This window comes from Zosterops lateralis (genome assembly GCF_965231275.1).
Source record: "Zosterops lateralis genome assembly, chromosome: 3".
Lineage (NCBI taxonomy): Eukaryota > Metazoa > Chordata > Aves > Passeriformes > Zosteropidae > Zosterops > Zosterops lateralis.
Window position 1 is genome coordinate 77250605 of NC_139764.1, and position 9831 is coordinate 77260435.

Sequence of the window (9831 nt, forward strand, 5' to 3'; positions counted from 1 at the left end):
GAAGAGCTGAAAGAAATCTCCCCAGACAGACAGTCCTGACCTAGTCAGTGAGAGATGTCCACCTCTCACTGCCTTCAACCAAAGTATGATTTGTAAAAATGGTCACACAGAGAAGCTGCTAATGTTAGGCAATATGTTATTCCAACTATGGCAAAAGCACCTATGCCTCTTGGTAAGTTTTTGAAAACTCTTTACATTATTATAATTTAAATAAATTAAATTTGATCTTGCTTATTTTCAGGCTAGCAACAAATAAAACAGCTAATATCAACACCCTCTCTTGACTGAGCTGTCCTCATTCATCCCCAAACCCAGTTCTGCTTTATCAGGCATGCTGGTAATGAAGCTGCTCACCTGCAGGGGCACCTCCACTTGTCTGTCAAGACACCAGGGACTAAGTGAAATGGATGACAGCCTCACCCAGTGCATGCCAGGTCAGGATTTCTTAAACCCTGGCTTTTCCAAACTGATTAAGTGTAGTCTTACAGGGAAAGAAGGGAATCCAACTTGGTAGCCGACTGTTCATTAATAAAATACTGTACTTCAAATTCAGGTTTAAGCTTACTCCACACCTGAGTCTGCCATTCATAGCAATACTTACACCATAAGCTTAAAAATAAACATTAAAAACCACCATAAACTTAAGAATAATAACAAAAAAGAACACATGGAAAGAGCATGGCCAGATTTTACACAGAAGCTGTGAAAAAAGAATAATAACACATACTTGCAAGAATTCAGGAGCTGCTGCAAAGTCTGGAAAAAACAAACTGATAAGAAAGTGCTGCACTTTTAAAATCTGGATTCAAACCAGAACAACAACATCAATGAAAAACTGTAGATGTCAGGCAGATAATTCTGCAGCCAGAAGAAAGACACTCCCCTTCCCTCCATCCCATAATCCTCTTGAAAGACTTCAGCCAGACACAGTCAAATCCCAAAAGTGCTCAGACAGAAAATGAAGGAAAATTACTCCTATGTAAACTTTACAAAATACTATAAAAATTAGTTAAGCAACAGATCTGCCTGGCAGTTATTAGTGCAATTATTTGCAACAGTAGTGATACAGTGAAAAGATCATATCCTGCCCAAGACTCTGAACCAGCTGCAATTTCTGCATCTGTTGCATAGATATCAAACTCTGAATAGAAGTAAAATATACCTAAAATGATTCACTGTGACCACTATTAAAATGTTCTCAAATATTATGCTCATATCTAATTACCATACGTTCACACAGCTTTCTTATTTTATAAGGCTGGCACTTTTCCTCAGTGACTGGCCCAACCAAGACAATTAAGGGGCACTTTAATTCAGAAGTGTATTGGCACAATTTAAATAGATCTAGCAACAGTTCTTCCTAAGATGTCACATTGCAGATGCTGTTAAAACCAACAGAAAATATTCCTGACTGCTAAAAGCAATTGGCATCTCAAACTGGAAAAGGAAATTATCCCACTGCAATGCAGACACAAGGAAGATGCACAGCCTTAAGGAACTAATTTCCATCAATTCCAAATGCATTTTCCATAATGCAAATGAAAATGCTTTTGTCCAACAGCAAGCCAAGACATGCACACAAAACCTCTATCTTCAGCAGCTCACTTCACAAAGTGGAAGGTGCTTAGGTGGGGAGGGTGGCAAACCACGAGAGAGAAAGTAAGGGATAGGCTAAGTTAGAGGCTTGTTTAAATCCAGCATTTGAAGGAGGTATGATTTAATGATTTGAAGAGTACTCCAAATACGCTTTTGATCACGACATAAGATTGAAAAGCCTAGAGTTTTTTGGCATAGGAGTATATAAATTTTTCTCCAGGATTATGGCAATCCCACTAGGATACCTATGCACAGCACATCACACCCCAGCTACCCTGTAGCCCCAGTATGCTCCATCTGGCTGGTGTCCACATCAGATACTTCCATCCACCACCTGCCACAGATGTGCCCAAATCCCATCCCTAATCACAGCCAAATTCTCCCCCATGGCTGTGGCTTGGCTGAGATGCATCTAGAGTTTGGAGGCTCAGCAGTAGGTGTGGGGAGCAGGAAGGAGACAGCCACAGAGGAGAAAGCAGGAAGACACAAGTGCTGGCTAGAATAAAGAGTCTTCCTGTTCATTCTAAGGACCTTTAATTTCATCTCATGCGTGGCAGGACCACTGACAAAGCATCAATAGTAAAACAGTGCAAGAGCAAGCCAGCAATCTACAGTCCTGCATTGTATCATGAGCCACCTATACATTCAATATTGCATCAGAAGTACATCACTGAGGCTACAAAGACAACCTCTCCACTGCTGGATAATGCAAGAATTCAAGCTGTTGTACTGAGTCCACTAGGCCATCCAATGGGGATTGATTTATCCAACTAACTATTAGTGGTAATAAACTGGATTGCTTTTAGCCTTAAAGTTCTGTGCAGCCTTAATGCTTCATTTATCACAAACCTCTCAAAAGTGTGTCCTAAACTGACATTCATTTCATCATTGGGTTTTTTTATAGCATTCTTGACGCTGGTATCAAACTACTGCACACCAACAGTGTCCTTCCTGCTTCACTCTCAACACCTGCAAATCTCCAACTCAACCTCAGTGTTTTCCAGAAAACAACAAAATACCTGTCTGGCCAAACCATCAGCACTTGGAATACAAAGCAGCACTGTGCCATGCCCAACCTGTCAAAGGAAGCAATACACAGAGAACATCCCAGTCACAGGGAATATCTCAACACTCATGCACTTGAAAGCTATGCAACAAATAAGCAAGGACTCCACACATTTATTCTGACTCTTCCTAAATTTGGAACACCTGCCTTCACAAATTCAACCATCTTTTGAATGGCAGCATGAGATAAACCAAATACATACAAAAGGAGTGGAAAAAGTGTAGAGAGAGACCAGCACACATAATTCAGTGACAGGTCACAGCAAGACGTGGGGTATTTCAGGATTTCACTATTCTCACAACTGCTGTCAATGAACTGGAACAAACTATTCTTCAGCAGCACCTGCCAACAGGGAGTGGAGTAGTCAAATGAGAAGTAATGAAGCTATTCCTGAAGGGTTCACAAGTTAGCAATGGTATGCAAGAATATTTCTAGTATTGTACTTCAGAAACTGTTCTAGAGATTTTTGGGATCAAAATAGCTGGATAGAAGGCAGGGAAGAAAATTAGCCCCTTGTTGTTATGAATTAAGGTCTTTGTGAAGTGCAGCTCTACACCTTCTATTTTTGGCTGGATCATTTTTGAGGAAATCACATATTTAATTCCTGAATAAACAAAAGGAACTAAAAATAATTATTTCAGATTCTTATTTGCCCAAAGCTATTACAATCAATTTACATATTTGACAAATATCTCACTAGATCAATCTTGCCAATAAAACATGGCACCTCATTTGTGGTTTTAAATAAAATACTTCCACCATGGACGTGTTGTACTGATATATCTTTAAAAAAAGATACAACTTCTCTGCAAGTTCATCCAAAGTCCTAACTGTTGAGGGAAAAAGAGGAATTGCACATCAGAAATTAATGAGAATAAATATAGTTGTCAGTATAATTAATTTAAGAACTTGAAAGTGCATTACAAATGTTCATTGGTACACCACCTATCCAAACCAATATGCGTTGTTCATCCTGTTATATAGATTTAGTGAATAAAGGAGCGTAAGGTCTTTTTCTTTTACAACACCAAATGACTCACTGGCAAAGTCAAACAGAGGTGACGCTAAAGACACATCAAGAAATGCAGCTTGAGGCTCAATTGCTCATTACCACACCCTACAATCATTCATCTCACCTAGTCCAAGAACATGGTAAATTTGATAATCCGAACCCCAGAACGTGCCACCTGTGACAAGGCAGACACCTGGTGCTGCAACTACATTATATCAACCAAGGCAGGAGCCCAATTAGTGCAGACAACTTCTCACAATTTCTGTTCACCAAAAAAGAAAATACTTCTGTGTAAAAATCTTGAAGGAAAGCACCTTCATGATCAGGAGGTTTTCACTTTATTTTTACCAATCATTTACTGGCTATTTCATTTCTTGTGTTCAGCCAGTCTCCTATATGAGGTTGGTAGCATAAATATTAAGGAGCGGGAGAAAGTGAAAACTTTTCAACCGAATACTGCTGCAAAACTGCTTTTTAATTTTATTAGTTTATTTTCAAACAAACAAGAAACCAGCCAACCAAACAAAAAAACACCAGGGAGAAAAGCAGTGACACTACTACTGCTGCTACACAGTTCCTATTTTACCCTTGCAGACTAATAGGTCCTCACAGACAAACAGGCACACACCATCGACATACCAGGCATCTAAATACTTTATGTAGCCACCCAACTGCAGGTTTTGCTACATGCAGTGTATTTAACTATTTTTGAGTATTTTCTGCTCAGAAATTGTTATGAAGTTCCGAAGGAGAGTCATTACACCATGTCTTGTGGTCTGCAATGCAACTGCCGGTCTTACATGTAATCACACATCTCCAGAAACACTTTGTTTTCCAACTATCTAGAGAATGAAGATTACACAATACTTGGAACCTGAGCCTGCCAAAATAAGTTGTTATAAAACTAGCTGCACAGCCTGACACATCACCTTGAAAGAAAGTAAATAACATTCTCCTCAGAATAAACCACAGACTCAAAAGTCTTACCAGGAGATCTGATCCATGCCTAACCAAGGCTGCTCGAGAGTTAAGAAATGGTTACATTTTTCTGTCTTTGGACAGAGGCGGACTTACTGATCTTCCCAATTACTCCTTTAACATTGTTAGGGCATTCTAAATTCATTTAAACAACTCATGGGGCAAAGATTCGCCGATCCACCTACCAGCAAGCTACTTTCTAACTCTCTCAATGTTTTCCCTGTGAACAAAAGGTATTCAGTGGCAGACAATGTGTCCTTTTGGTCATTTGCACTGCAGAAATACCAAGCAGAAGCCCAAGCAATCACTTCACATATAACTATAAAACATGAAGATATTGGTTATGCCTTTTCACAAAACCAGAGCACTGTCTACAGCCTATACTGTAACACACCGGCACCCCAGGGCACGATCAGCTCTTCATTAATGCCTGCAATAAAAAGAACACTGCAGAACAATGACATGCCGTAGCCATGGATTTCCACAATCAGAGCTCTCCCGGCTGCCAGCGCCTACTTACAAGGTGGTGAGAGCCCAGGGGAGGGTGATGTTTGCAGCAAACTAGTGGAAATGTTTTCAGTGGAGTTTTCAGGTGATGTCAACAACAGGAAGGATGACTTTGAGCCAGATTTCCATTTCTCATCAGACGCGGCCTTAAAAGTTGGAAAAAGAGCGTTAAGACTGCTCGTTTTCACCCCCAACCCTGCAAGTGAACCCCTACGTCGACAGAGGTCCTGTACCATCCCGGAGGGTCCGTGTCTGCCCGCCGGGGGTCCCTCTCCGGGCTGGAACAGGGGAACACTTTCACTATTCCGGTGCGGGGCAGTGGCTCCTCCGTGGCCGTCCCCGGCCGCAGCCCCGGCACAGCCCGGCCACCCCCGCCATCCCCTGTGCGGCCCCGGGAGCGCCCCGGCCCCACCGCAGCCCCACGGAACCGCGGCGGGGGCACCGAGCTCACCTGCGCTGCCCCTCCCGCGGCGCCGCTCCCGCCGCACCGGGCCCGGCACTGCCCCTCCAGCGGCGCCTCCGCCGCCCGGCCGGGGCTGCCCCGGGGGAGGCGCCGCCGCCGCTGCCGCTGCCGCTGCCGTGCCCGCTGCGAGGGCGACACCGAGCGGCCGCGGGGGGCAGGAGGCGCTCACTGAGCCGGGACCCAGCCCCGAGCCCCGCCGGGAACACGGGGCCCTGGCCCGAGCACCGCTTCACGCGGCCGGACGCTCTCCTGGACCGGAGCTCCTTTGCAGCTTAATTATGGAAGCCAATAATAATTTGTGTTGGAGCAGAAGCGCTACAAAACCACAGCACCAGAGCGGGTCGGGTTGGAAGGGACCGCGGTGGGTCACCCGGTCCAACCTCCCTGGTTAACCAGGGTCATCCTAGAGAACGTGGGACAGCACCGCGGCCAGACGGCTCTTCAGTATCTCCAGTGAGACACCTTCCACAATCTCTCTGGGAAATCTGTTCCAGTGCATGGTCATTCACACCGTAAATAAGTTGTGCCTTATGTTCAGGTGAAACTTCCCATGCATCAGTTTCTGCCTGTTGCCTCATATATGAGTGGTGGAGACCACCAAGAAGAGCCGGGCTCCATCTTCTTTTAACTTCCCTTTAGATATTTCTACACAGGAATGAAGTTTCCCCTCAGTCACATCTTCAGCAACCAGGCTCGGTTCCCTCAGCCTTTCCTCACAAGAGAGATGTGTCAGCCTCTCAACCGCCCTCGTTGCCCTCCACCGGACCCACAGCAGCTACATGTCCCTCTTGCACCGAGGAGCCCAGAACTGAACATAATAAAATTTCCCCAATTTCAGGGAGCCCAGACGCCCTTCGCTCCAGCAGGGAGCCTGCAGTAGGCTTTGAAGTCTGAGCCGAAGGTCAGAGAGGGATGTCTTAAAAGTCAACAGTGCGATAATGCCTCACCCACCCCTCCAGCTATCGCGTTATCACTGGGAGCTTCTGCTCACCCAAGTCATGTGTGGGCAATTATGGGTTAAGGACAGTAATTCACAAACTGGAATGGAGGCAAGTTGGACAGGACCATCTGTAGACACCGGTAGAGGAGAAAGGAGTTTGTATGAGTAGGCTGAGTAAAATTACAAAAGTGGGTTTGGGAGAAGAAGGAAAAAACAGAAAACAAGCAGTTGTTCCCCATACAATGCTTGATCCCACAGACACATCGCTTTCAAGGGTTGTTCCTCTGGCTTGAAGGCATTCTCAAAATGCCCTGAATTAACTGATGCCCTAAACAAACTAAACATTGAAGTATCACAGGCACATCCTAGTTATGTCATGAATATATTCTTTTGAATTTTTTTTTTCAGATTTTTCTACTTATGCCTTTTTCACTAAATAATAACTATAGTAGTCATCGTTCTGTGGCAATAGTCATACCAGAGGTTCACATCCAAACCCCTGATGTTCCCCAGGAAAGACTGACTGACTGGATTTATTGTTCTGATGCCTCCCTGATCTCAGCAAGACTTTGTCAAAACTACAGCATTAATCTGAAGCATTAATCTTTCATCTTTACAGATAGTATCTTCATCTCAGATGAAGATCTGATGTCTCATTACTTAAGTTAAAGTGTAGTTGCTAAAACACATAAAAACACACTGTGATTCTTCACACTACAATTTTGTTTGCTCATTTCCATATTCAGGATAGGCTTACTTCATGTGAATTTTATTTAATTTGATACTGTGCAGAATTCTAATGTAGGAATAAAAGTATTTGCGTAAAAGTTAATCTGTATGTTAAATAAGTTCCATATATGTAAAAGTTTACAGAACTAATTTGGTTGTGTTTGATCATTATGATTGAGAAACAAGGTGTTAGTACATTGTAGAAAAAAGCTTTCTTGGCACAGATGTGTCACCAATGTATTTCATCGAAGTTTTCACTCTTTAACAGGAACAGGATGAGACCCTACCGTGATCCTGCAAACCTAGGTGCATACAGGCTCCTTGATTGTGTGGATGTCAGAGGGACAATTCCGTGTGCTTAAGTAGCATTAACCTTTTCTAATGCAGGCAGTCGATTTTGTATTCTTCTGGATTTTTTTTTCTTAGTGGGGAGAGAAATGAATGACATAGAAAGAATATAATGTCCATGAACTGCAGCTCTCCACGGACAAAGTCCAGTCACATCTACCGCTACCACACTACCATTGTGCATTGTCATATATACAAATACTGTGAGGTGAGGTTCTTAATTACCTGCCCTTACTACAAGTCCTGTGACTGAAGGCTGCGTGTTGTTTCATTATGTGCACCCAGCTTCAAAGTCAAGTGACCTGTCAAAAGGAAAAGAAGAAAAAGACCCTGTGCAGAGGGGACTGAAAACTACCTGGTGGCAAAGGGGCAGAGGAGGAGCACGTCCTGAGGTTTATGTAGACTCCATGGCAGATTATATTGCCAAGAATTGGTAGAAATGGTTCAGCCCTACTTTAAAAAACTATCTGGCAATGGGCCTGGAGTCTGTGTGGCTTTGAACCTAAAGCTGTGGATAGGTAGGGGGTCACTGATGTCAGTTGCAGGAAGGTTGTGTGAAGAGCTGCATTGCAACCAGTCCTCTTTTTTGAGTTTCTACACCCTGATTTAGAATTTTAATATATCCAAATTATTCTCTCTCTCATTGGTCATGTTTCATAGCTCTTTTTATAGAAGAAACCTAATACAGATATTTCTAGCCAAGACGCACATTCCAAAGCCGGCCTTGAAACCTAACATCCCTTTGTGCACATCTGTTTTACTGATCACTCTATCAGCTGGTATGTGAGACAGGTGGTCCTTCATTACACACCAGGAAACTCTCTTCCTCTTTCCATCAGTTTTCAGCAGGCTAATGCCTGTCAGGGCTGTCCCGAGACACAATGCTGAAAACGTGACTGGTAAAAAAATCCTGCTCCAAACCGAAGCCCTAACTCCTTTTACAGGATTTAACTTTGAAAGGTTTCCCATTATCTTTTAGTACATTGTTAATCTGTTCAAGCAGAACTTCCAAGCAGGCTGATAATTTGAGAATAAAGGCAGGCCTTTCAATAAATTTGTATATTAACAGGCAAGGGGGATTTCTTCCACCTCTGAACAGATGCGTACTTCCATTATCTCCGGTGGGTTTGTGCAACCTGGAAGGGCTGGTGATAAGATGATTTTCATGCAGCACAAAGTTGGGAAAAATAATCAGCTGCAGGAAAAAAGCAGAGATTCCAATCAGAAGTCTAATCAATATACAGAATGCAAGGAGGGAGAATGGGACAGGAAGAAGTAGAAAGAGAGATACAGGAACAGAGGAAAAGTTGGTGTTGGAGAATCGGGAATTCAGCTGTGAGTCACCACAGTGGGCAGCACGGGATGACAGCCAGGGGCTAACACACACTCTGGAGCTCAGACTGGTACAAGGTAAGAAGAACAGCACTGAGAACTCCCGAGAAGGGGCCTGGGTGAAAGGCAGGGAGGTCTTTGCAGAGCAGGCCTGGAGAAAGTAATAGCAGGGAGATGAGTGCACCTTGGTCTGTCAGGGGCATCAAAATCTCAGCTTCTTCAGAGATTTCACTACCATGTCTCTCTTTAGTGTTCCTTATTAATCAAGTTGTTTTTTCTAAAGTAATGTCTCTAACCCATACTGCAAATCCACTACCTTCCACCATCAGTGCCTGGCTTAACATGTTGTGCTTGCCCATGTGATGCCAGTGGGCATGAGGGAGCACGGGCAGGCAGCAGGCAGTGCTGACACACTTGGGGCTGGAGTGATGGCAGAGGGGTGGGCTGGGCAGCGCCAGGCACACACTGATCCTGCCCGTGTTCTGAGCCTCCCACATGCTGGAAGTGTGTACGGGTGATGTAGGAGAGTCCCAAGTCTGTCTCTGGGGTTTGTGCAGGGTGAGGCTGCAGCACATGACCAAGCACAGGAGGCTCAGGGCAGACCTGACCATCTCTCCAGACTGACTTGAAGAAGGTTGTAGCCAGACAGGGGCCGGACTCTCCTGCCAGGAAATCAGTGACGGGAGGAGAGGACATAGTCTTAAGCTGCCTCAGGGGAGACTTGGCTTCTACATTAGGCATAAATTCTTCACTGAGAGGGTGATTAGATTCGGAATGGGCTGCCCAGGGAGGAGGTGCAGTCGCCGTCCCTGGAGGTGTTTAAGGAGACTGGGCCTGGCACTCGGTGCCACGGTGTAGCT

At 44.3% G+C, this 9831-nt stretch overlaps 1 protein-coding gene across 4 annotated transcripts in view; it reads right to left on the minus strand.

Annotated features, from left to right (window-relative positions):
* Positions 1-5675, minus strand: part of ANKRD6 (ankyrin repeat domain 6) — a 94766-nt gene extending 89091 nt beyond the window's left edge. For all 4 annotated transcript variants that reach the window (XM_083856751.1, XM_083856748.1, XM_083856749.1 and 1 more), the window contains exons 1-2: positions 5611-5675; positions 5173-5305 (exon numbers count right to left, since the gene is read on the minus strand). The gene's annotated coding sequence lies outside the window, so the exon portion shown is untranslated. The remainder of the gene's footprint in view (positions 1-5172; positions 5306-5610) is intronic.
* Between the last annotated feature and the right edge of the window lie 4156 nt (positions 5676-9831).